The sequence below is a fragment of the Ambystoma mexicanum genome, chromosome 5q (assembly GCF_040938575.1).
Source record: "Ambystoma mexicanum isolate Mex_15411 chromosome 5q, UKY_AmexF1_1, whole genome shotgun sequence".
In the NCBI taxonomy this organism is placed as follows: Eukaryota; Metazoa; Chordata; class Amphibia; order Caudata; family Ambystomatidae; genus Ambystoma; species Ambystoma mexicanum.
Genome location: NC_090933.1, coordinates 1,236,295,768 through 1,236,322,735, shown reverse-complemented (window position 1 = coordinate 1,236,322,735; position 26,968 = coordinate 1,236,295,768). Strand labels below are relative to the sequence as shown.

The window sequence follows — 26,968 nt, the reverse complement described above, 5'->3', positions numbered from 1 at the left end:
AGGCACTAGATACTTCCTCACTAAGGGCGCAGATTTTACACGAAAACAGCTGCCGGTTGTTTCAAGTAAACGCCAGTACTTTTGTGAATTATATTAAACAATATTTATGCACAGGAGTATTTAGAACTAAAAGCCGAGTTGGAAGCTTGGAATTAGGTGGCCATCCGATCTGGCGCTTGCCACGCCCCCGTGATTTTAATTCTTGCTGGATGTAATGATCTCAATAATTAGAGTGACAGTAATGTATTTTAGAATGTTTGTGTATATGTTTTTTTCTTCTAAACCAACGCACAATAAAAAAAAAAAAAAGAATAAAGTAGGGGGCCTAAGACTGAGTCCTGAAGGACTCCATGAGCAAGAGGAAAAAGGAGGGAATTAGATCCACCCCAGGAAACAGAACAAGAAAGCTCAGAGAGACAGGACCCGGCAGAGCGATGCCAGAAAAAGAAAAAAAAAAAAAAAGAATCTAGATTTGAGAGTAAAGTACAGCGATCTACAGTGTAAAAGGCAGCAGGGGGATGAAGAAGAATAAGAATAGAAGGGCTTAGAGCGTCTAGCAGATAGCAAAGAATAAGAGACAGAGAAAAGTGCAATTTCTGTAGAATCGAGCAGGCGGAAGCTAGACTGAGAAGGTGGAAGAAGAGAGTGTAGCTCGAGATAAAACAAGATCTGAGTGTATACCACCCGTTCTAAGATCTTAGACAGTGTTGGGAGAGAGGTGGTTTATCCCGCCCCTCTCACCACTCCCCCATGCACGGATCTCACTTGTGCTGAAGGTGGGAAACGTCTCCCTTTGCCCCCCCCCAACTGTAATCTGTGTTAATCACCGACTAATTACTAACAAGGAAATCATGTAATATGGCATTACTATCATGCAAAGACTCCCTTCTAGGTAGTTTGCCAGACGCCACCTATTACTAGGCCCGAAAATTATCTCTAAAAGCCTATCTCTCCATCTGTCCTGCACCTCACCACTGCCTCCCGCCAGCTTTGCACAAACCCTGTTCTCACTGAAGTTTAGCTATTCATTGTTGCAACCTTCAGTGCCGTCCCAGAACAGATGAGCTCACTGCACTGCGTGAGACCAGAACAAGCCCCCGCCTGAGAGCCCATCCACCTCCAATAACCTGCTAGTGTCCCTTTTTGACCCCCACCCTGCTAAGCTGTAAACTCCCAGGCCCAGGCCCATCCCCCTCTGTTCTTTGATACAGATACACATCTGACCCTCTGTAGTGGCCAAGCAAAGGCACCCCCGAGGGCCCAGATCCTAGACACTCATATATTCTTTCTAATCCTAACACTTGTCTATTCGTATCATTAGGCATCAGTTAGTTCAAAAACCTCCAAGGTGGGCACCTGGTCGGGGATTCTGGGTTTATGGGTACTGGGGGCAGAGCGTACAGTGCCTGTCTATAACTTGTCTAAGAATTCTGGGAGGCCCCCACATTCCTACATGACTTTACAAGTGTCATTTGTCTTATACTCTGAAATGCTGTTATTGCAAGATCAGTTAGTCAGGAAAAGTGTCATTTTTGCTGGCCTGACCTTCACCTTGCAAAGATGAGCCCAGCTGACCCACGTGCTGCAGTAGTGACGTCTAGGCACCCACCAATCCCATGAGTTCGACACGTATTATAGATCTATACAGCACTGACAACTCCACGCAATTGTGTTGCAAGAATGTGATGTCACTCATGACGCTTGGTGCCTTTTTAATGTGCTGCCCGTCTATCTGTTGGCAGAGCGCTCTCCGGGCAGCAGAGTTCTCATCATGCACATTTAATCTCATATAAACTTTGTTCTACTTGCAATTTATCTCCTGGTCTCATTCCCTACTGAGGTGTGTCCATTATTCTGATTTTTGGATATTGTGTCTGGGAGTGGGCACCTTCAACAGGTAGGAAAGAAGAGAAACAGAACGATAGTTAGAAGATGCAGAAGTGTCCAGAGAGGTTTTTTTTTTAAAAGTGGGAGAATAGTGGCTACTTTGACATCAGCAATTAAAGTGGCAGAAGAGAGGGAGAGATTGATTAATTGAGGTAGAGTATTAAAATCTGAGGGTGACCTGTTTTTCTTCTATATCCGCTCAGCGTGCCTCAAAGTGGCGCGCAGTGAACTGAGAGCTAATGTTAGCCAAGGTTGAGGAGTTTTTGCAGGGGTCCGAAAGAATGTAAGGGGTGGTTGGTATATCTCCAATGAGGAATTAAAAGACGTATTTTATTTAGAGAGCACCGTATCTACAGGGAGAGTATAAAAGGTTGCAAGGGGAGGAAGAAAGGAAAGAAGAGTATGGAGAAAAGCAGAAGTGTCGAACGTATGAAGATTCCAACATAGGAAGTTCGTTAAGAGGCAAGAGGGACAGGAGGTGTAGAAGTAGTGTATGAGAAATAAAGGTGATTCGAAAGAATAAAAGGGTAAAGAAAGGTGAAGATGAGGGCGCAAAAGAAAAGATGAGGCCAAGAGACAAACCAGACAAGTGCAACGGGGAAGGGGGCCAAGTGGATATAAAACAATAAGCCTAATCAATACTGATTTTAAGATTCTAACAAAGCTAATGACAAGAAGATTGGAAGGGTTATTACCGAGACTTATAGATGCCAATCAAGCAGGCTTTATAAGTGGTTTCCATGCAAAAGTTAACATGGGTATGCTATTTATTATTATGACAGAAAGACGGAGAGTCAATTCAACTGTAGCAGCACTATCTCTTGACGCTGAGGAGGCGTTTACTCGGATTGAATGGAGATTTTTGTTTAAGATAATGGACACAATGGATTTTGGGCACTACTTCCTAACATGGGTCAGGCTACTATACAATGGCAGTAGTCCCACGGTTATTGCATATATATATATCTCCCTTTCAACTGTCCCCTGTAAAGGGACGGATTTCCCGCCAAAAGGGTCTCAAAAGGTAAGGACCTTTTTCTCCTGCAGGGACACGCCAAAAGGTAGCTAGTAGATGAAGTAGGTATGTAAATTCAAATGGTGACAACGTGCTTTTTCTTCACTAGGAAAGCAATGTTTTATAAACATTTGTAACGTAAACAGTTACAAAATATGAGGGTAACATAAAAAATAGGTTCAACATAAGAAAGTGCATTACATTTACATTTTACAGAAATAAAGTGTTTTAAAAGCTGACATATTTAAAAAAATAGGGACCCCCAACTTTATATGGGGGTGACACTTGTTTTGTAGACAGCAGTAGATTAAAGAAAATCATATGAATACTTTTATCCTGGTTCCTCTGCTCAGTAAGAGAGGGGCCAAATTCTCACCTACCTCCCAACTCTGGAAAGTGGAGGGTTAATTCCCCCAAATTCCACTCTGGTTCCATATGGTCGTGTCTCAATGACATTTGAAGGAAATAAAAACTTAAAACAGAGGGACACTTGGTACAGATAAGGGTTGTGCTTTATGAAATTCTCAAATGCCAGAATAGTTTTTAAGACTTACCTATAAGGCAGCGACTGCTCACACACCTGCCTATCTATCTAGCTTGTGTGGATCCCACTTTCTTTGGGACATTGGAAGGAGTTAGGTCCTTCAGTGAACTCGAGGTCCACGGGCCCTAGGTACGGCTCTGCCGAACCCACAATTTACCCTAACAAGTTGGAGGCACTTCGGAGATCCCAGCAAGACCATTTGTGACGTCAGCTCGGCAAGAAGCGGACCCCTCTGCCGTCGCACCTCGGAGGACCGCAAGACCATTGCGGAATTGCGACACCACCGGACAGCGCAACCGGAGATTGGCCGTCGGGAGCCCACTTCAAAAATGTATCCTGTCTGCGGTTGGTGAGTGTCCACACGTGGTCCAGAAGAGGCGAGGTGAGCTAAGTGGGAGGGGAGCCAGCAGCTGAGCGATGCCAAAATCCATGTGCCCAAAAATTAAGTGTGGTCCACACAACGAGCAACAACATATTGTGTGGGTGGGGGGAGGATGTGTGCGTTGGGTGGTATCACATTGTCATAACCAAGGTGGTGATTGGCACGTGTATCAGTAAAGGGAACAGAGCGGAAGTAGTTCCATTCTTGTGCAGGTTAGCGTCTTGGGGGCAGGACAGTGGGTCCCCAGGGGTCGGAAAGGTTGTTGCGCCGATACGTCTGGACAGTGAACACATGTGTAGGGGTGTGGTTTTCCTATGAATTGACCTTGTAGTTCGGTGAATAGATGTGGTCTTCCCATTAATTGAGTGTTTTAGCTCGGTAAATAGATGCCGGATTCCCGTACAAGTTAGCTGTAGCTATTTTAAGATTGCGGAAGGTAGTTGACTGGTTAAGTTTCCCTTGTGAGACGCATATCACAGGTCAGGTGACGCGACGGGTGCAGTTCAATTACAAAAAAAATAAAAAATAAATACAAAAAGAGTTGATTAATGACGTATACTCCACTGCAGGGGAGGTGGGATGACAGCTGTGGGGATTGTGAGTTTCATATGCAGTAACAGGGAGACGGGTTGCATAAGCAAATTGTTTGGTTGTTTATCATGTTTTGTCAACAATTAGCTTGGTGATGTGACTTTTAGGCCATTGTATAGGACATTGTGTGGTTAGCGGGCGCGGTGCTCGCAAAATGGTGTGAAGCTACAGAACAGGTGAATTAGCAGCTGAGCGCGGACAGCAGCGGCGCATGATCAAAGGGGCGCACCGAGGGGCGACAGCCCAGTAGAGGCGGGGCAGTACCAGAGTACGCCACACAAATGCCCGGTCGCAGGGGGCTGGACACATTGAAGGGGCGTGCCAGAAGGTCAAACCCGTGGAGGTGAGATACGCTGAGTAAGGTATAAGGCCGCAGGGGCCATAAATGTTGGGGGGTGCCGGATAGTGGCAACTTCTTGAAGGCAGGACAGTACGAGAGTACGCCTCGCAGGATGTGTGGCTGTTACGGGTCACACGTATGGCTAATTGAAAGTCGAACTGCATAACAAACAAAATGTTACACTTGTCCTGACAGCGGAAGGCCGAAATCCTCAACTTGAGGTCAGGTAAAAACTATGAGTACAAAAAAAACAATGTATCATGGGGCGGGGGAGGAGCACCATACGGGGTACACGGGACAATGCTAACCCCAATCCAACACATCAGTAAGACACTGCCTACTTACCGAGACAAAATAGTCAAATACAGTTGAGAAAAACCTCTGTGTTGGAATCTGTATATTTGTAATTGGCCCCTAGCAGATTATGTTTTGTAGCAGGCTCTCCTTCAAGCAATATTGTTATGAACTGATTAACAGATAAAATTGACATTTCCACACAGTGTAGAATGGACCAAGGGTACAGATGGGAAAATAACGGTACCATGGCCGCCTGATGGCAGTTTCTCGAAGGATATACAACAGTTTCTACTCACTTACCTACACACCTCATTTTCAGGCTACCTTCGGCCACCTCTTCCCCGTCCCTCATCTCTGACTGCCTGTCTGCTATCCAGGAGTGGTGTGCCGCCAATGACCTCTGTCTTAATGCCAGTAAGACTGAGATTCTCCTCATCGGCACACCCACTACCTCCTTTCCTGTAGCTCTCTGGCCGGCCTCTCTTGGCCCTCTTCCTGGTCCCACCTGCAAAGCTAAAAACATGGGGGTCATCTTTGACTCCACACTCTCTTTCTCACCTCACATCTCTGACGTCTCTAAGAAGTCACACTACCAGCTGCACCTCCTCGGAGGTATTCTTCCTTTCCTCTCCTTCCCCTAGAAACTCAGTCTCCAGAGCCCTGGTTCTCTCCAGGCTGGACTATTGCAACAGCCTCTTTCTAAATCTGCCTGCTTCTACTCTACGCCCTCTGCAACTCATCCACAACAGGACTGGGAGACTTGTCCTGGGCCTCAAGCCCAGGGATCGTATCTCTCAAGGACTGAAATCTCTGCACTGACTCCCAGTGGCTGCGAGGATTAAGTTCAAAACCCTCTGCATCGTCCACAAGGCCTTCTGGGGCTTGGGGCCTCAATACCTTCAACTCTCTCTTCCTAAATATCTTCCCCCTCAAGGTCTTCGCTCATCCGCCTCCAACTCCCTCAGGGTCAGTCGCTTCTCCAGGCAACGAGTTGGTGGTAGATCTTGCTCTTCGGTAGGGCCTCCTCCTAGAACAGCCTCCCCGAAACTTGAGGAGAACCACCTTCGGTTCCGGAAGCTCCTAAAAACCTTCCTCTTTGCTTCTGCTTTCTCTCTCCCTCTCCCCTGCTGAAGTCCAGGCTGATAATGAGACTGCACGGGTTACCTGGCCACCCATCTGATCTCGGGCCCATGCCCTGCCAGTGCCGCGCTTGCGCTGCCTCCCAGGCAACCTCTGCACCTGGGGACTGTTTTCTGTATCCCTACAGTCCCCAAACCAGTACTTATGTCTGCACTCACCCTGCACTTGTCACCAGCTGGCCGTTCTTATTTATTTTATGTTATTTGATTATCCCATGTACTGCACTTTGCCCCTCTCCCCCCGCACTTTTCTTTTTCCCCTTCCCTTGCGCGGTCTGAATGACACCTGGCCTAGTAAGATTGTTGCCTGTCTTCCCTCTGTTCCCCCTTCCTTGCCTCATCGCGCCTTGAAACACTTGTGTATAGGCGTGTTATAAATGTCATATCATATCATATATCACATATCTGCCATACGTACAAGAGGAAGAAGCTAGCAAACCGCATGGAAATATTCGAGCTGTAGAGAATGTTCCAGGGATATTACCCTGGAATGTTGAGCATACAGGAGGTAAAGGAAGATGTAGGAGACTCATGCATCCCACCCCTGCACCTCCCAGCGCTGCATTGGACAACGGGGACAAGAGGAAAAACAGGGATTATACCCGATTAGGGAGCTAGAGGAAGCTGCAGAGCATCGGCAATTTAACTGCAGCCGAGGGCTACTCAGACCCCACGTACAAACCACCCCTGTAAACCCCAAACAGAAACGCCCCACGGCCAGAGGTAGGTAGCCCCGACGCTGATGAGGAGGGGCTGAAGCAGGGGAAGAGCAAATTCACAGGGATAAACCCAGATGAATGGATAGCAGCACAAGTATTATTGAAATTACAAGGGACCACAACAGGAGAAACGGAAGGAGCAACAAAGGCAATAGAGGAATTGGGGTTGGGGAAAGGGTGTAGAGGCCAGCAAAAGAACGACACGAAAGAGGAGCGGCTACGGGAGGAGGAGGCAAAGCTAGAAGCAAGGATTGCGGAACTGAAGGAGAAGAGGAACGCGCTAGTAAGACAACTGGAGCAAAAGGAACGAGAATGGGCGGCACCGCTAGAACTAGAGAGGCAGGAGAAGGTGGAGCATGAAAGTAGGGAACGGGAGGAATTGATGGAGAAGGAGCGGAGAGTGGGGACACCAATGGGAGGAACGAGCAAGGGGAGTATGGAAGCGAAAGGGCATAGAACACAAGAGAAGGAAAGGATTGAAGCTAAACGAGAAATGGCATTTTGAAGACGGAAGATATTGCTGGAAAGCACACGTAAGTACGAGGAAAGCAGACTGAAGCAGTTAACGTTAGTATTAACAGGGGGAGCAGGGAGTAAGAGAGACAAAGACGAAGAAGCACTATGGAAGGTACACAAAGAAGTAATGGAAGAAATAGATTGGACACGGGCAGACGAGGCATAACGAGAAGAACGAAAAGAGCATCAGCCCCGATGGATACTGACAGGACACACAGGGAGTAGCGTGGGAACGGCCGGGGTGCATCAGACAGAGTTCGTACAACAGAGCGCAACAGGAGGAGAAGACGTGAATCCGGAAAATTTTAAAAACATTCATCTCAAAAGCGTAACAGTGCGATACCCAATACCACTTAAGTTGACATTCTCAGGCGGATTCTGTAGTGAGAAGATAGCAATGGTGTAGGAAAGGAAGGGCTAAGTAAACTGTACATTACACGAACAGGCACAGGGATGTCATGGGAATATAAGACTCAAGATGAAAAGAACAAGGGGAAAACACAATGGCACGACTTCAGAGGACACAGCAGTAACAGCAGCACCCCACACACTCTACACGAAGAGGCTGCGAGACCTCCCCGGGTGCAGGAGAGATGGGGAAGCTGTAACACACAACAGGGGACACACATGTTAGCGGGGCTGGCACACAGGATCCGGGGATGCCTCACGCAGGACACCCAATATAGAGATCACAGATATCAGGGCAGACATGGAAGATGTGATAGGGCCAATACAGATACAACAGTATAGATGGACACTGGAGGAGAGGGCTGAATATTCACAGGTGCCATTATTAGAGAGAGGGGGAACTAGGCCGCAACATATACCCTAGAAGCACGCAGACAGGGAGAACGTTAAGAATAGGTTGACATCACTTAGTGGAGGGGCAGGGAAATGGATATATGAAATGGAAAAACAGACAGCGGGGCAGAGGCTGGAAGTGGGGGGAATTAAAGGACTGCTAGTATCGATACTGGGTGATGCAGCAGATGACATCTGGAAGAGGGCAGGGTTCACAGGGGTAACAACACAAAACACAATGCATGATGGGTCCCCATTTGAGAATTGCAGGCATTCGGTATGGAAAGCACTAAGGACACAATACCCTGACACATTAGATATAAGGGCAATTAAATCACGCAAGATGCGGGACAATGAAGATCCTGTTAACTACATTCAAGAGATCCAAGAGCTATGGCGCCTCGAAACTCGAGAGCCGTGTGACAAAACGATAGCCATCTTCTACCACATACTAATACAACGGTTGCCAGAACCTGTACAAAGACAAGTGAAGAAATTTGTGGGAATGGAGGATAAAGCATGGTCAGAAATACAACTAACAATAGTGCACCATTGCAGGTTATGGCAGTAATAGATGAAACATAAGGCGGAGGATAGGAAAGTAGACGAGGCCAAATTAGTGCAGAGGAAATTGTCAAAATATGCCTTAGAGGGAGCACGAATAACAAGCCCTGCACCCCCAGCCCAGGTAGCAGTGTCCCAACCCCAACCACAGCTACAACAACAGCTGCCACAGCAGCTGCCACAATACAACGCAGCCCAGCAGTACCAACAACCAATGGCGGTTGGGGGGGGGAATACATGGGCGTGTACTAACAAAACTTTAGAGGAAGGGGAGGAGGTACTAGGGGGCGAGGATTTGGGCCACAAGCACACTATCCAGGAGGCGGGTTCCGGGGTTATACACAGCAGGGGTGGCAATGCCAAGGGGAGGGAGGATTTCCATGACAGGCACGGGAACCACCCCAATGTTGGACATGCAGATTAGTAGGTCACATCTCCTGCACGTGTAGGTACCCAGCTGCACAACAGGGGTGGGGAGAGCAAGGGCAACAAAGTCACCAAGGGGGCCAGAATGGGTATTATCGACAGGCAGGACAACCACCCATGGGGCAACAGCAAGGCATGCCCCAACAACCAGCACAAACACAAACAGTACCAGGGACAATGCAACAACCACAACAGCAAATGCAACAACAGCAAACGCAACAACACCACATCCAGACAGTACAACAACTGACACAGTTACAGGATGACGTACAACAGCTAATGGACACAACGGCCGGTACACTGGCAACGGACAATCAGACGGACAAGAATGGGAGGGGTGACAATAATGGGACACAACCCATACACTGGCAACAGACAATCCCCGTACCCGTGATAGGACAGCCCACAGACTACCTTACTGTGTCCCATCCTATCGGTAACACCCAACCTTGCGGAGGAACCTCGCATAAAGGTGGCGATAGGTGACAAGACGTTCTCCTTCCTGGTTGATACAGGGGCTACAAGGTCATGCGTACGGGAAGGGAAATACACCTAGACAGGCGATGCCATGAACACTCGAGGATTCTCTGGGGCTCGTGAAGTGGTTCCATTTACTGATACCATCTCCCTATCTATTGGGGATCATGACCTATCACTACCCTTACTACGCACCCGTAAATATCTCAGGACGTGATATAATGAGTAGACTGAACAAGACCATCTCTTTCACAAATAAGGGTATAGTGTGCTCGACACCAGTCATACACATGCTCACAGCAAGGCAAATACTAAATACTTCAGGCATATTGTGATAAAAGCGTGCAGCGGGGGGAGCTGGTAGACCTCGAGGTATTCCATTATGGGACTTATATGGCATTGGCCTGGCTACCAGGAATAGCAGGGAAGGTATGGAGAAGACTAGGTGAGTACCTTTTCTGGCCAGAAACGCCCACAGATAAGAAAGAAGGAACATTTGTGTCAATAGACATTGAAGGGATAGTTGCACAAGAAGATTGGGTTGCCATACACGTCCTAGACGATGAAGGGAAGGCCTGGAGGGCAGTAATAGCACAAGCAGAAGGGTGTACATTGAGTCAAGTGTCTGATGAAAAACTGTTCTCACAACAAAAGGGAACGAGTGACATGATGCTGGGAATGAGTGTATATGTTTGGATATGGTTAACACACAGAGAGGTGGCCCAGAAAATGGCAATGGCACTAGAAGCACCACTCCCAGCACCACCCGCATTTTGCGAGGAGGACTTAGCAAAAGTACCAGTTTCATTATGGACAACAAGCCCCTAAGATGTGGGGTGCATCAAAAGCATAGGGGGAGTACAAATAAAACTGAAGAAAGGAGTAATTCTGCCCCGAGTTATGCAATACCCACCAATACCCACTGTCAAAAGAAGCAGATGAGGGCATTTATGAGACGATAAGCGCCCTCATCGAACGCAGCATCCTTGTCCCATCAGAATCACCTTGCAACACTGCTGTGTACCCCATCAAGGCAAACAGGGTTCATGGCGTTTCATACAAGATTTGAGACACCTAAACCACATTGTGGAAGCAGAATATCCCGTAGCAGCTAACGCAGCTACAAAACTTTGCGTCATTCCAGCAGCGGCTACACGGTTCACCGTGATTGACCTCAAAAATGCCTTTTTCTCGATACCACTACACCCAGATTCCCAAGACCTAGCGAGCTTCATGTATCGCAATACAAAGTGGAAGCACACAAGACTGCCCCAAGGATACTGCAAGTCGCTATCAATTTTCAACAGGGGGAACCAGATGGATCTAGGGAACATCGAGACAGAGTACGATACTACAATATGTGGATGACATCCTCATCTGCAGTACAACCGAAGATGAGTGCAGGAAGGACTCGGTTAAAATGCTCACTGTATTAGCAGAAAAAGGATACAAGGTAGACAAGGCGAAATTGCAATATTGCCAGGAGGAGGTTCTATGCATAGGCCAAATGATATCTCAGAAGGGCAGGCACATAGCACCACAGAGGGCACAGACTATACTAAACACGCCACAACCCCAGACAGTGTGAGAATTACAACAGTTCCTCGGCCATTGCAACTATTGTAGGGCCTGGGTGTTTGGTTACAGCACATACACAGGACCACTGCTCACAGCCCTCAGAGAAGCTCAAAGGGGAGAGAAGAAACTGGGGTGAACACAGGAAATGACAGAGGCATTCAGCGAATTAAAAGAAGCAATATCAGCAGCACCAGTACTAGGTACCCCTGATTATAAGAAGGAGTTTTTTATATTCTCACACTCTAACGGGGTGGTAATGAAAGCGGTAGTTACACAAAAAACAAGCATGGGCCACAAACCAATTGCATACTGCAGCGGCCAATTAGACCCAGTAATGACAGGACATTTCCTGTGCGAACAACACTTGGCTGCTGCAGCTTTCGCTGTATAAAAACAATCAATAACAATGGGATGTTCCACAAAGCTTTATGTGGCACACGCCCTTTTCGCGATTCTGCACAAGCCAAAAAGCACACTGACTACACAAAGAGCAACAGGCTATGAAATTATCCTCTCCCGACCAAAGCTAAAAATAGTGAGATGCTAAAATGTTAACCCTGAACAATTTCTGGCAGAAGAAGATGAAGGGGAATATGTACATGATTGTACAAAAGCTATCGAATATTACTCAGAAACGCGTAAAGTAGAGGAAGATGCACTTGAGGGGGGGGAAGACGTACTATACATTGATGGGTCATCAACAATTGACCAAAGTGATGGGGTAAGAAGAACAGGGGCAGCGGTGGAAAGATTAAGAGGACTGGACAAGCGAGGCGGTAAAATGCGTTTAACTGCCTCCCCAATATTCGGCCCAAGCAGCAGAACTAGTGACCCTGATACTAGCCCTTAGCGAGAGTGCAGGAAAACATGTCACTATCTATTCAGATAGCGCCTACTTGACATTAACAGTACATTCTGGTCTAGCAAGCTTGTTGATAAGAGGGATTAGAAGGGCAGATGGCACACCGGTATAGCACGCTCTCCTCCTAGGGTAACTAATAGAGGCTGTAACAGACCCAACAGAACTCGCAATAGTAAAGTGCCAAGCGTATACCAATGGGGAAGACCCAATATCAAAAGGAAATGAAGCAGCCGACTTCTATGCAAAAGCACGCCTCATATTTTGGAGATTTATGGGGCCTCCAAGAAAAACAAAAAGAGAGGGGAGGGGCAAGACAGATGCTAATGAAAGAAGGGTACAGTCATTTACCACAGACACAGGTAATGGAGTTACAGGCAGCAGCCCCAATGAGTGAAAAGGAACTGTGGATAAACAGAGGGTGCTCAATGTCCCCCACGGATGCCCTGTGGAGACAAAACAATACAGAGAAAGTAGTCATGCCTCTTGCACTATTAGAAATAGCATTAACACAACTACACTATCCTGCCCACACAGGGAAAGATGGAATTACGGCACGCATCAAGGAATCATGGTTTTGCCCCGAACTAAATGCTCATGTCTGAAATGTTTTCAGTAAATGCCTCACATATCAACAGTTTACAGCAGGCCATACGCTCAAACTAACAAAGGAGTGATACCCACACCCAAAGGCCCTTTCCTACACCTTCACATCGACTATGTCGATATGATAAATGTATGCCAAGGCTACTGCTACATGATCATGGTAGTATGTCCCTTCTCTAGGTGGATAGAAGCAGGCCCATGCTCCCATCCCGATATTATGGGCCGCCAAGTTCCTGGTCAGAGTGGTGTTCCCACAGTGGTGTGTCTGTGAAGTCCTACGATCAGACAATGGACCCCATTTTGCCAATGAACTGTTCCAGCATATAACCACATGGTTAGGTATACAGCACACGTTTGCTTGTGCATATCACCCGCAGGCCAACAGTATTTGTGAACGTCTTAACGGCCTCCTGAAGGAGACAATAGCGATAACGCAACAGACAACTAAAAATCACTGGCTCTACTGCCTGCCTCTCGCTCTATTTGAGGTACAGAATAAACCAGGGTCGGACCACCACCTCACGCCCCATGAGGTGGTGACCAGTCGGCAAATGCACCTCCCACTAGCCCCTCCTATAAGGGCAACTTCTGATTGTGAAGGAACGGCCGAAATGTTTGGAAGTGAGATGCATGACTATGTTACTTCACTGGTTACTAGTGCCTCCTTTATCTCTCAACAGATCCGACGGACACAGGGGAGGTCGGAGAATGATCTACAAGAAATATGTGACTCTCAGGACACAGCAAAAGCACCACCCATCAAAGAAGGGGACAGTGTCTTACTGCGTAACTATTGCCGGAAATGGAATTCTCCCAGATTCACAGGACCGCATACTGTTGAGGTGGTTACAAATAGAGCTGTGAAATTAAGGGGTAAAAGCGTGGCATCACACCCATGACATCAAGGCCTACAAAGCATCGGCCTCTCCGAAGCTCTGCTTCGACAGGGCCAACGCTACAGCAGCACAAAATATACAAGATAATAACAGTGCCCCACTAGCAATAACATCAAGCTCAAACAGTCCCATGAGCACAGATGAACAAGAGCATGTCCGTCACCCTATGACTAGGAGGTAACAAGCACTTGATCCCTTCCACTGAATTAATAAACTAAATATCATAGAACTGCACAGGAATTACCCACTGGGAAATGTATGATGCTTGATGTAGATGTGCAAACACAGCACACACACACACCCACTAGGAATACACTGTGTTCACACTGTCTAAGCATAGTCTTTTTCTTTACCGCACATGCACGGTTCTGCGTCTATGTAAAATGCGTATGTATAAATGTTAAAAGTAGGTTGAAAATTGATTCAGATGTTACCCCCCCGTTGAACACCCTGAAGCAGTGTCCCACCAATACATTCATGCTATACGAAGGCCTATACACTCCCGGCCAAGACCACCACGCGTTTACTACAATGCTTTTATAGAATACCTAGAGCAAATGTACCCACAGCTTCACAACGCCTTACCCATACTTAGAAATAGATCAATAGCAAAATATGGGAACAATTGTTTGCATGGGCACTAACTGATTATTTAGTAAATCGGGCTTGAAATACTAATATAAATAAAGCTTTATATCGCGATTTCCAGGCGGGCAACTTTATCGTCTCATCCAACAACAGGACAAAGGTGGTAAGAAGTGTACAGGTATATTTACTGATGGCGAAAATAATAAAGCTTATTATGACAACCGTGTGGCTCATGTTATCCACCGGATTGCTAGCCACTGTAATTTTGCAGCTGTACTCAGCACTGCTTGTCTCTGCAACTCCCCATACTAACGTTCCCCCTACCCAAGCTGAAACGAGCACAGTGTCAGGTGGTACGACCAGCAAGAATGAGAAGGTAAGGAGGGGTAAGCATAGCATTGGTACTGATGTTAATGGAGTTGACACATATCTCACTGGTACAGCACATGTCACAAACAACATGTGGTACAAGCACATGTCACAAATTGGTAAAGACACAGCACGGGACAGCTGCTATGTCTGCTCATTGATCCCGTATGCCATGAGCGCTTCCAGAACCTTTGTAGTCACAGAGGTTCCAGCAACGACAGCACAATGCCTCCTATACCTCGCCTTGTTCCAAACAAGGGGGAGATTCCAAGGGAAAACAGCAACCCTCCAGTGGAGATCAAAAGCAACATACCGTACGAGGATAGCTTTATAAACACATTACCTATGTTTGACAACTGCTGGCAACACACACAAGCACTCCGGTATATATGTGACGGACCAGTAAAAGGAGAAACTAAGGCAGTGAAGTTAGACTATCTGCCATTCAAATGGAACGCCAGAGAAACAGGCAGAGAACCCGGTTGCTGGGAACGCCCCCAGCTGTTGGTGTTTGGGAAAGTATATACTAAAGAAGGATGGGTGGATGGAGTGGTGGGAAGCAAGCCATTAACATTAACAAAGGTTGCAGTGAACAAGGTCCAGGAAGAAAACGACAAGTGTCTCAATGAATGGGCTAAGAGTGCAAGTTTGCTGACATGGCTGGATAAGGAAGATGGACCACTGACAATAATAATTCCTCTTACAACACCAACCCTATGTTACCAGCACGATGGGGATATTGAAGTGGGGACAAACGAGGGATGCAGGAGGATAGTGAAGATAGGAGACATGTGATCAGGCACAATGGCACTGATGGACCATTATTGGGCATGTGGGACAAAAGCATACGATAAACTGCCACCTAACTGGGGAGGGGGGAGGGATCTACTCCCTGGCACATGTCAATGTACCCTCGCTAGTAGTACCTCAAAAACATGTCAAGATGGAAAACTTCCCGAAAATGGATGAAGGCAATAAGCGAAGGAAACGGTCGCTACCACCTACCACACCACCATCTGGTCGGGACATCACCAAAGAGGCCCCATTACGAAGAGTAAAGCGACAGGGTATTTACTTATGGGGCAAATCTGAAACTACACTCGACGAAGTACCACCATCACATCGGATGTTCAGCAGGACTGCTATGTTCTTCTCAGCAATAATACAGACATAATTCCAGACATATGCAAAATCGCTCAAGATAACGTGGTGGGAGCTAATTATGAAAATAAACTCATCAGTCAAGGGATTCGACGCAAACAAAGAAGAGCTCTGAGCTAAACGATTAGTGGCCCTACAGAACAGGCACGTTCTGGACCTGCTCACAGCTATGGAAGGAGGAGTATGCGCGAAAATAGGAAGCTCCTGCTGCACGTTCCTACCGGCAAATGATGAAGATAACAGAACATTATCAGAAGCAGTGTCGCAATTGGCAAAAATGCACGCTAAAAATGGAAGAAGAATCAAAAGGCCTGAAGAAGGACGGAAGCTGGTTCTCATATTTGTGGTCATGGATGCCGTCCTGGCTAGCAGATGTTCTAAAAATACTAGCAGGTGGCCTGATTCTGGGGTTGGCCTCTCCACTTGGGATAAACGCGTGCATGGCAAAATCAAAGACGACTGCAGAAGAAATGATCGAGTTGAAGCTACTTCTACCTGCAGAGGACAACCAACACAGACATAATACGTATGGAACGTGAGAGACTACGACAACAGCTAATGGAATCAGACATTTACCCGCCATCGATGAAACTAGAAAAACCAAGGAATCCCAAGATTTATGTTAGAAAATGGGTCTACTGCAAGCCCGGAGGGCGATGCGTGTACATGTACTGGTCGTTCGACGATCATGTGAACCATTATGGACATCTTGCGCAAATTATGAAGGTCTGGCACCTGAGAGATGATAAGAGAAGCAACAATGTTGTGGTCGACAAGTCGACCTGAGGGGGGACTGAAGAGGGAATACCCGAATATCCCTTCCCTCCTGACAGGACCCCCAACCAGAAAAAGCATTCCCGACCGAATAATTATCGACTATCCGAGATTGCAGCCTGTCTCACCGCTCCCATCGCAAACTCACATCACGAAAGATATCCAGCCATCCGCCCACACAATCCCACGATGGCACGACCACTAGGCAACACAAGCAACAACAACCAAGACGGAGATGAAGACGACATTATGGACCAAATCGGTTGACGTCCCTGCAAGCCATGCTGCAGGTCATTAGAGACTTCATGACGACAAAGCCACGTTAGACAGGAAGCACACGTGCAGTCGGCACAATTGGGACACTCACACACCAATCCACACAAACATACGCGTACAGGTCTATGAGCTAGAGGACAGTGACACACATCCTGTCTGCACGTTTGTTATTTTTCATATAGGCCCGCTACCGCACTGCAAAAACGTAAGATGCCAGAAGAGCTTGTGTATATGCTTGCAGATGCTACTCGCTATTAACCCTATGGATGGATAGGAGCACTCAAGAGACCTGGCCACCCACGACATGTAGTTAGCCTTTGAGCAATTATATTGAAAGCATAGCCAGAGTTGAAGTAAGCCTCAGACAAATCCAGCACACTCGAATCGCCTCACAAGAGACCCCAAAGCTTAAAGCTGCTGAGCGAGCAGAATCACCATGGCAGGGACTGCCCCCTCCAAGGCCACGATGTTGCAAGTGACATTCCTCACCCACTGTGCCACGATGAGCCCAGCTACAGGAGTGAATGCCTCAAGCTAAAATACAAATCAAATTGAAGTAATTCGGCTTCACCAGCGACCCTGCCGATCGACAGGATGCCAAGGTCTGGAAGCTGGGAAGATGCAGCCGTCTCACGTCTAAGGCTGTGCCTTGCAACATAATTGTAACAATCTATCTACAATATGCACTGCGACTAGATTACTCTTGTGGTATTAGCAAGACCTCATTGTTACACACTGTCACATAGTCGCACCTTATTGATACACATTGTAAAAGAACAGATGTCTCGCGGGCTGGGAACAGCGGTGATCCCAGGCTTGGGGGCCCGCAGCCAGACCAATCAGGACATTGGGGGATAGGGGCTGGCGGCCGGAATCTCCAGCCAAGCATACCACCTGACACAGTGTCCACCAGCAACGACGCGCACTATATGCTCCTATACTGGACCTACCACTCAGGGAGACAACCCGGAGTGGCGTTAGGTTCAGGGAAAGATTTTGGTAAGTGACGCTGATTGTGATGTCACGGGTGTACAAAAAGGGCCTGCAAGCCCAGACTCGATGAGATGTGCTTGGACATGATTTGGCCCTTGTATGTTATCCCTGCTCATTTGTCATAATAAAACAGCAGTTACTCTTTGCTCCTTGCGTGGACCTCGACTTCTTTGGGACATTGGAATGAGTTAGGGCCTTCCGTGAGCTGGAGGTCTGCGGACCCTAGGTACGGCTCTGCCGACCCTAGAATTTACCCTAAAAACACCCTCAGAAATCCTAACTTCCCAGTCATCCAAAATGGTAGTGTCATTAGATGCTTCTGACCGGGTCGAAGAGAAACATATATCCTGAATCCATGCCAGATTTGGGTTAAGGCAGTTATTAATTTGTTTGGGTACCAACCAAATGAAAGTACCCCCTTTATAGGGCGTAACTGGGCAGACAAGGAGATATATAGGATAGTGGACATAATTGCACGACAATGCAGTTCCGGTTTGCACCAGAAATTATTACTGAACTACTGCTACAGCAATGTCATTGTTGGCAACTTAAATGTCGCTTAGTGAAGGCTTGTTCATCCAGATGGCTTGGTGGCACTGCTTTTCAGACAGTGGAAAGGTTACCTAAATAGGGGTTCACCTAAGGGGCAGTATCACTAGGTTCTATAAAAATGTTGGATGTAGTATGATCAGAAAACCTTATTCTTCAATGGGAAGGGAACATTCAGCAACTTATAACGAGTCAAAGGAAAAAATATGTATTATGCCACAGCGATGCATTAGGAGAAGCATGCTTGAAATGTTCATCGTTTTAATTACTATACAACTGGTACTGGTCATCAATAAAAACTAAAGCGGACTTTGAAAAGGACAATAGTTGTTTGAAGTGTGGAATTGAGAGTGTAGAAATTGTACATGTTCTTTGGGCTTGCTTGAAACTGCAACATTTTTGGTTCAGAGACGATGGTGCAAAACAATTCAAGAGTGCGTTGTTTTTTTAAAGAGAAAAAACTGTCCATCCCCATAGAACCCTGTGATGTGTTGTATATACGTTTTGCAAATGCTTTGAAGTTACCACACTGCATCTCGGAGGGTGAGCCAATACACTATTTTGATTTCACCAGTCTATAACCAACCCTTATCCGCTAGAACACCCCGAGATCATCTGTGACAAGTTTGGAGATGTAGACCAGTATTTTGGTTTAATCAGGTGCGAGGTCTATCCACCCCAAGGCATTTACTTACCCGTGCTGCCCTATAAATGTAACAGCAAGCTAATGTTCCAGCTTTGTCGCACATGCATCGAGACAAAACAGGCCTGGTGAATGCACAAAGATGAAGGTCGGAGGCTGACATGCACCTGGTGTATATGATAGAGTTACAGGCTGCTTTAAACAGGGCTATCGATTGGGGCACATACACGAGGTATTGCATTTTCAAACAATCACCCTAGAGCTCTTGTGTGCTTATGTTCAAATGTTCCTTGAGCAGAAACAGGTAGCCTCTGGCTTTCCGTTGTAGTGTGTGGACCATGCCACTAAAAAGGCCTACGTGGCCGCTTATTACAAACACCAGGCATACGCTTGAGTATGGAGCACATATAGGACAACCCTACTTGGCGGCTGTTGGCAAACGTATGCCTTAATTCGCTATGTGGCAAGCTTGCACAGAGAGTTAATTCATCAAACACAACCATCATCACAGATCTAAATTAACTTCATGCTTATTTATTCGATCATTCTTACGATGTAAGCAGCTGCGTGTGCATAGATGAGGAAACGGCTTGGTTATGCTGACGATACACTGAAGAATATCCAACAACCTCTGACAATACAAATATACTCATAGCTGCATTCTCAACCGCTCACGCACCCTTGAAGCTGTACAATGTAATAGAGAAATTGCAAGAGAGGGTTCGGTATCATGACACTGATAGTGTTAACTTTGGCTGCGCCCCGTGGATGTCAACCCGGCCACCAGCTATTATCTAGCGGATCTAACTTCGGAGCTTGCCCCCAGCGATTACATTGTGGAGTTTGTATCTGCAGGCGCCAAAACATACACCTATCGCATATGTCTAGGGACTGTCACTATGAGTCACAGAAATAACGCTGAACGTTAGCAAAACAGCCGAGATACATTTTGACAGTTTGAAACAGCTTGTACAGTCCTTTGCACCTTCATAATAGACAAATGAGGGTAGAGTGCTTCTTATACTCATTTTCTGCTCCCAATGCTTCCTCATTGTTTCCTGTTTCAGCATAGTCATTAGGTTAGGCAGGGAGGCATAATGAGGGGGATCCATATATGAGATACCCCATAAAGTCCATTGTTTACACCGCTCATTATGCCCTACATAATTTGGCAGAGCAAGGGACCCCCTGATTTCCTCAACGGCATCCTTTAAATTAGGGTTATTTGAGGGGCCTATACAAGCCTTTAGAAAATAACAGGCAAATCTAATTTTCATCGTGTCTCAGTGGTGGAAATCCCCAATTGTAATCACAGCGCACTATTAGGTGCACCTGCAGGGTGTCCAACTCATAAGTTCAAGGTTCTATTTTGAATCTTCTCCTAAATAGAACAGTTGGCGTAGGTCCAGATCTCACACCCATATATCATCAGAGTACAAACCTTGAATTTAAAAACATCAAGACACTTATCCAACATATGCCCTCCATACATATGATACAATAGAAGCAATCCTCCCACCCTTGCAACAGCCTTCACAGCAATTGCTGCTATATGCCCCGACCACTTTCAGTTTTTCGTAAAAACTAAACCAAGGTAGCAATACGACTTTACTACCGCAATTATTTCTCCATTAAGAACCCGTGATGATTGGTTTCTGCCCTTTCCAAAAACCAGGACCCTGGTCTTTGCTCTATTCAATTTGAGCCCATGGACAGAGAAATATTCCTCAGCATAGGAAAGGCTGCATTGCAACCCCCCAGGCCTCAAATCAATCAAAGCAGTGTCATTGGCATACATAAGCGATCCGAAGGTTGTGCCATGCAAGGAAGCAGGATTAACCTTAGGTCCCAGGACATCAGGGTTGAAATCAGAGAAATATAGAAGAAAAAAAAAGGAACAGGGCTAAGGAACAACCCTGCTTCACCCCATTATTTGTTCGGAATCGATCCACCAGCCTCCCAGAGGGCGATGCCCGCACTAACGCATTTGCATCCATATAAAAGACTGTAATAGATTCAAGAGCCCAGCCCGTATAGTTAATGCAGCTAACTTTCCCCATAGATTATGCCTTGGAATTCAATCAAAAGCCTTTTCCAAGTCAATGAAAGCCACATTTTACGTCCTGCCCCTAACTGTGCAATATTTATCAACGTAGTCAGCAACAGACATTGGTCAACCATAGAGTACCCTCTTCTAAATCCTCCTTGGGATGATTTGAGTAGATTCAAACTGTCGGCCCATTCATCTACTGTGGATAGTAGGAATTTGGCAAAAGGCTGACCCGATACACCAAGCAGCAAAATCAGTCTATAGCAATTAAGATCATTGTAGTCCCCTTTCCTAAATATGGGGACTATTATGCTCTGCGTCTATGATTGAGGTAATACCCCAGAGGAGCTTACTGCATCAAAAAGCTTTAACAAAATCGCGGAAGCCACCAATTTGAAAATCCCTTGATGTTTGAATGTATCCCATCAGGGCCAGCAGTTTTACCAGTGGGTAGAGTTTTTAAAATCAAAGTCATCTCCTCTAGGCTGAATTTCATTTATTTAGCACTATGATCAGCAACAGTTTCCTATGCCATTTTAATCACCATACAAAAAAAAAAGAACAAAAAAACTTGAAAATGGGACTTACAAATCTCTGATGAGAGTTGTTCGACCCTGTTTTCGCCATGGGACACAAAGCCTCTAGCCACCCACTTCCAAAACTGCTTACTATTGTTGGATTGTACCGAGGACTCTAATTGCTCCCACTGTTTTACAACATATTCAATTTTTTTGCTTTTTAACATTTCCTTATATGCCTTTTCTAGTTCATGTATGGATAGGCGTCCTCACTAGATTTTCCGCTATCTTATTAGATTGAAGATTAGTCTCCTCATCGTACCACAGTGCATCCCTTTTTTGATTAATATGTAGGCCGTTTCGATAGTTGTAAAAATCACACCTGTGGTAGATGGGTACGACGTTCATTCATCAAACAGGCTTTTTCGCTGAGTTTTTTGCTGCTGACATTTTGCCCCAAAAAATTCATAGAAAAAGATGGAGGAGGTGGGTAAAGGAATAAAAGGGACAGGTAGTAAAAAACTAGGAAGGCACGGTGTGCGGCGGACCCCTCCCCCCCAATTAAATAACTAAAACATTTAGGTGGGTTTTTCCAGGCAAAAATCGGCAGCAAAATACCCAGTGAAAACAAATACTGGCGATGGAATGACATAGAACCGATAGATTATGAGCTTATCATATGCAAATACCAGTCCAGCATCTAAAAGGGCTTCCACTATAATTTGATCTCTAATACTTGTAACCTGATCAGAGTGCCCGATCCCTTCAAATTCCTCCATGTGTCAATTTTCACGATGGTCTGATGCTACTATTCATTGCTAAAGATTCAGGTGCAGAAATTGTCAATACTGCACCATCACGGTTAGTGGCAAATGGTCACTTTCAGCCCTTTTTAATATTACAAAACAGGCTTTTTGAGGCTATTTCATTGGTTTTCCTGTGACAGCAAGGGAATGATTTTTCTGAGAATCGTACTGTAACACTGGAAAGCTCCAGGGTATAGTTGAATCCAGGATAACATCTAGATTTTTTACTTCATGGGTCATAGGCACAACAATACACAGAATGTTTTTTTCTTGCTTTCACACTGCCACTTAATCAACGAAATCACTGTAAAGTTTACACAGTTTAATTAAGTACAAAGCAGCCTTGACACGTGTTTCGAGCTGTAAGGTTCTTCTTCTGAGGCTTTGAATTGCTTGAAAATCGTGCGAAAAGCAATTAGTTGATATACGTAGTGCTGTTCTTGTTAGTCATGTCACTGGGCTCCACTATATTAGGCGCTGTTGCGAGACAGTGTCAATAAATTAGAATCAGATTAAATCAGCGTTACAACACTGATGCGGAAATACGTGTCAAGGCTGCTTTGTACTTAATTAAACTGTGTAAACTTTACAGTGATTTCGTTGATTAAGTGCGCAGTGTGAAAGCAAAAAAAACCCTTTCTGTGTATAGCTTCCTTGACTGGGGGACTTGGCAGGGAACCGACAACTTGCTTTTACCTGCAGCCCATCAACAACTTATTGTTTTTCGGATTTAGCGCTGGCTCTCATCTAGTCTCCTTCTGCCTCCTCTCCTCTCCTCTAGGCACAACAACTCTGACCCCTCAAAGGGGGGAGGGTGTTTTCAGGTAGCCCCCGGCTCCTTCCAAAAATCGATCCTGCCTGTGTTAAAATGGAGCCAGTTGCTTTACATCCAATGTTAAAAGTTCTCTAAAACAGCTTGATAAAACATTAAATCTGGCAAGTACAGCTTCTGTTTTGAAGGAGAACTAGGAGCCGTCAGCATTTGAATGCTGCAAAGACAAACGGAGAAGAGGTGACAGACATTAAAGACAGGATAGGCGGCATGAATTGACCATGCGCTCAATATTCTTCAACGGGAACTGCTACAAACAAAACATTAAAAGCATATATGCTCTAAGAAAGATTAAAACACATGCACAGCATTATTGCTGCTCTTGCTGACCTGGCAACTGGAAAAGATGGCTAGCACTACCCAGAATGTCAAAGCTATCCACATGAAGTAGTAGCAGACGAAAAGGCTTTTCATTAATTGTGAGGCCTGAATGCCATGCCACAATTCCAACAGCACAGTTTTAGTTGCTTAGCAAGATCTAAAATCAAACCGAACTGGGTGTAATAACTGGTCACTATACAGGGGGCGCTTGGAATTTGCCTCAGTACTACACTTTCCAAGATTCATAAATGGTCCTTGTGGGGCCCAGGAAGAAAGGAGCTCAAGAAGGCGGGTGGTGAAGTGTTAAAAGAATGGTCAATAACAGGCTCCCAACTGTGAGCCTGTCAGCTGAACTTTCCTGCAAGGAGAAAAAGCAGCTGCTGTGCAGCCGGGGTCTGGACAGTCTTTTACATGTTTGCAATGGTCTTTGTGGCCATAGCATGCAACCTTCACCGGCAACAGCAATAGTCCCTTCAGTCCTCACGTCCTGCATAAGCATAACCTTCGGAATGTGCTCTCTCTTCAAGCAACGCCTCCAGACCAGAACTACACACGGTTTTACAAGGAACCACTCTCCTCAAGAAAGGGTAGGCAGCCTTCACCTCTCCAGATAGTTGTGTCCAAAGATCCCATGATCCTTCACCATTGCACAGATTGTATTGGTTGATGGGAGTTGTAGGCCAAACCATCTGGAGAACCACAGTTTAACTACTCCTAGCAAATGTAATAGAGCAATGTGTAATGGATGTGCTGATGAGCGTAAAAGGGGGCAAAAGTAGGGGTGATGAGGTGAACAGCTTGCCACCCCAAAGCATGAATTAGTTTTCATAAATTGCTTAGCAGGGTTTGCTAATTAAAATGTTATTGATTAGCAAACAAGCTGATTTGATTAGCAATGTTGTACTCATATTTCTAATCTCCTCAGAAATTATTTGTACCCAAGACATAAATGAGGAATAATACAGCATTTTTGTATACCTCTGTAGTAAGATGTAATTGAGATGAGTTTCTGTAAAATGTAAAGTTTAGAAAGTGGAGGGGACAGGAAGGAAAGAGAGTGGTAGAGAGAAACAAGATGCTGGAAGCCTTCTTCCACTGCACAGATATCTCCTGTCTACACTAACCCTGCCCCCTTCTCTTCTCAATAGGATCAAAGGCCTTTAGAAATGCAACACCCTGGTGTGAGACTATTCCCTTTGAATGGGTGTGCGCCTTTGATGCCTGGGCCCCGGACAGCTGACTGTTGTGTGGCTGTCTCTGGAGGAGGGCTTTACCTACCCTCACAAAGAGGAGGTTTGGCCATTCAGGTTCCTGTCCTCACTTTGGCAGGATCAGCCTGTCTGGCCAGAATAAACATCACTTCCACAGCTGAGCTTGCTCACAATAGCCGACAAATGTGTGATATCAAATTGGATGTGGCTTCAATGTTTACACATAGTGCCATGCACCATGCCATAACTCAGGCACAGATTATCTTTTGAGTTTACCCTGCCACCATCACGGGCTACTCATGATCCTCATACTTTTGGTACAGAGGAGCATATATTAAATGGAGTCCCTGCACTGCAGACTAGGCGGTCACTGCAGCTGTCATATGGGCAACTGGGGCCTCTGAACCTGCTCTCCACTGTTAGAGCAGGTGCTGCAAGTCAAGATACTGATGCAGCAGGGCACAGATACACACTTTAGTTTTGGCATGGAGCAAACGAAAGGGGAATCTGACCAGCATACTACCCTTGCAGAGAATTAATTATCTGGATCATTTTATTATTTAATTAAAATTAAAAAAAGCCAGGTCTTTCTCACCCTTGCCAGATGGTAATTTATCACAACATAGTCAGATTTACAGGTGTGTGCCTCTTTGCAAAATTCCAACAAGCATGCAGTTGCTGTCAAAGCATTCCAAACTCCTGGATTACTGACTTTAGGTACCATAAGGGCAGCAATCCCATTTGGACTTGGTCGAGAGTTGCTCCCAAAGACACCAAGCATGGAGTGGGGTTTTATAAATCAAGACCATCGAGATGTGCAGTTGGGAGCCATGAATTGCCCCTAAGAACCAGAATAGTGTCATTGGATAGGACAGAGAAGGCCACTTCATTTTACGTAAAAGATCCCCTACCCAGAGTAACAGACATGAAGTTGAGAATACCACAGAAACATATAAACTTTGCAATCGCAACAGAAAATACCCCACCCGGTGAGAATTATTTGCTGCTGTGCGCAAAAAGGTGTCAGCATAGCTAGAAGCTAAACTAGTAGGAACAGTGGCAATATACAACCTTATGTCACGGCTCATAGGATTGTCCGGGTTCAGGCAAACAGATAATTGTAAGTTAAGGAAACTTGTGTTTTAGTGAGCAACTGCACAACATTTCTGAAATTCATAATTGCTATAGGAGAACTTGATCTCAAGTTATCAGACCAAGAAGAAGCCCAATATGAATACCATCAAGTCTGTCTTACTTAGGGCTCCAATGCGCCCAATCACCCAAGGGCGTGGTCTGGATGTAAAGCATGACACAGAAATAAAGATATTATATGTAGTTACAGAAGCTTTAAACGTTCATTGTCATTACCCACACTTGTCAACGTTCTGTAGAACAAAGCAAGATAATGCCCTGAGTACCATTTGCTTTGTTAAGTTATCCATGGTCCCGCATTTAAGTCTATACAGTGGTACGTATCTATTCTGTATGCTTCTTTAAAATGCCACATTTTATGACATTTTTTTCATTTCAGCACTCTACATTGCAGCAAGGAATAGCATTCTCTTTATTACCGTTGTATTTATTTTTTACTTTACATTTTCTAAAACTTTTAAATTCGCTAACAGTACACGTTTTCTTTTTTTTAAAGAACAAAGAGTCTTAAACTATTGCAAAGCCTTTTCCGATCGATGGAGGGCTAGTGAATGGTTTAAAACAGGAGAGGGAGACAGGATCAAAGAGTGAATACATCAGGAGAGGATTTACCCACCACACCTTGAGAGGAAGTTATGACAAAACCATCTGAGGGTGAGTCACTCACGAGTTCAGTTAGCAAAAAAAAAGAGAAGTTGTGAAAGGCCCTGATGAATCACAACTAACATTTCTACCAGTGGGGAAACAATGGCAAATTAACTTTGCACTATTTTTGCTACTTGTAATGTAATAAACATTTACACTGCGCCAATTAAGGAAATAAGGAACGGAGAAAATAGGTTTTGCTTTAATCTATATTACATAAAGATTTCTGCAATTCAATGAATTGATGTTTGACGACAATTCGATCATAAGTCTTTCATTCGGTCAAAAGGGTTTGTATTTTGAAATATTCCTCGGTTATCCAATCTTTAGCAATATCCACCTCAGAAATGAATGCAGCCTTTGACATGCAAGTAACCAATACAATTTATAGTTAGAACATCTGGCAAATATTAATTGGAAGTTGTATTGAAGGGGTTATTTGC

General features: G+C 45.4%; 1 protein-coding gene across 1 annotated transcript in view; it reads right to left on the bottom strand.

Annotated features, from left to right (window-relative positions):
• THEM6 (thioesterase superfamily member 6) overlaps positions 1-26,968 on the bottom strand; it is a 68,166-nt gene that overhangs the window by 39,688 nt on the left and 1,510 nt on the right. The window lies entirely within an intron of this gene.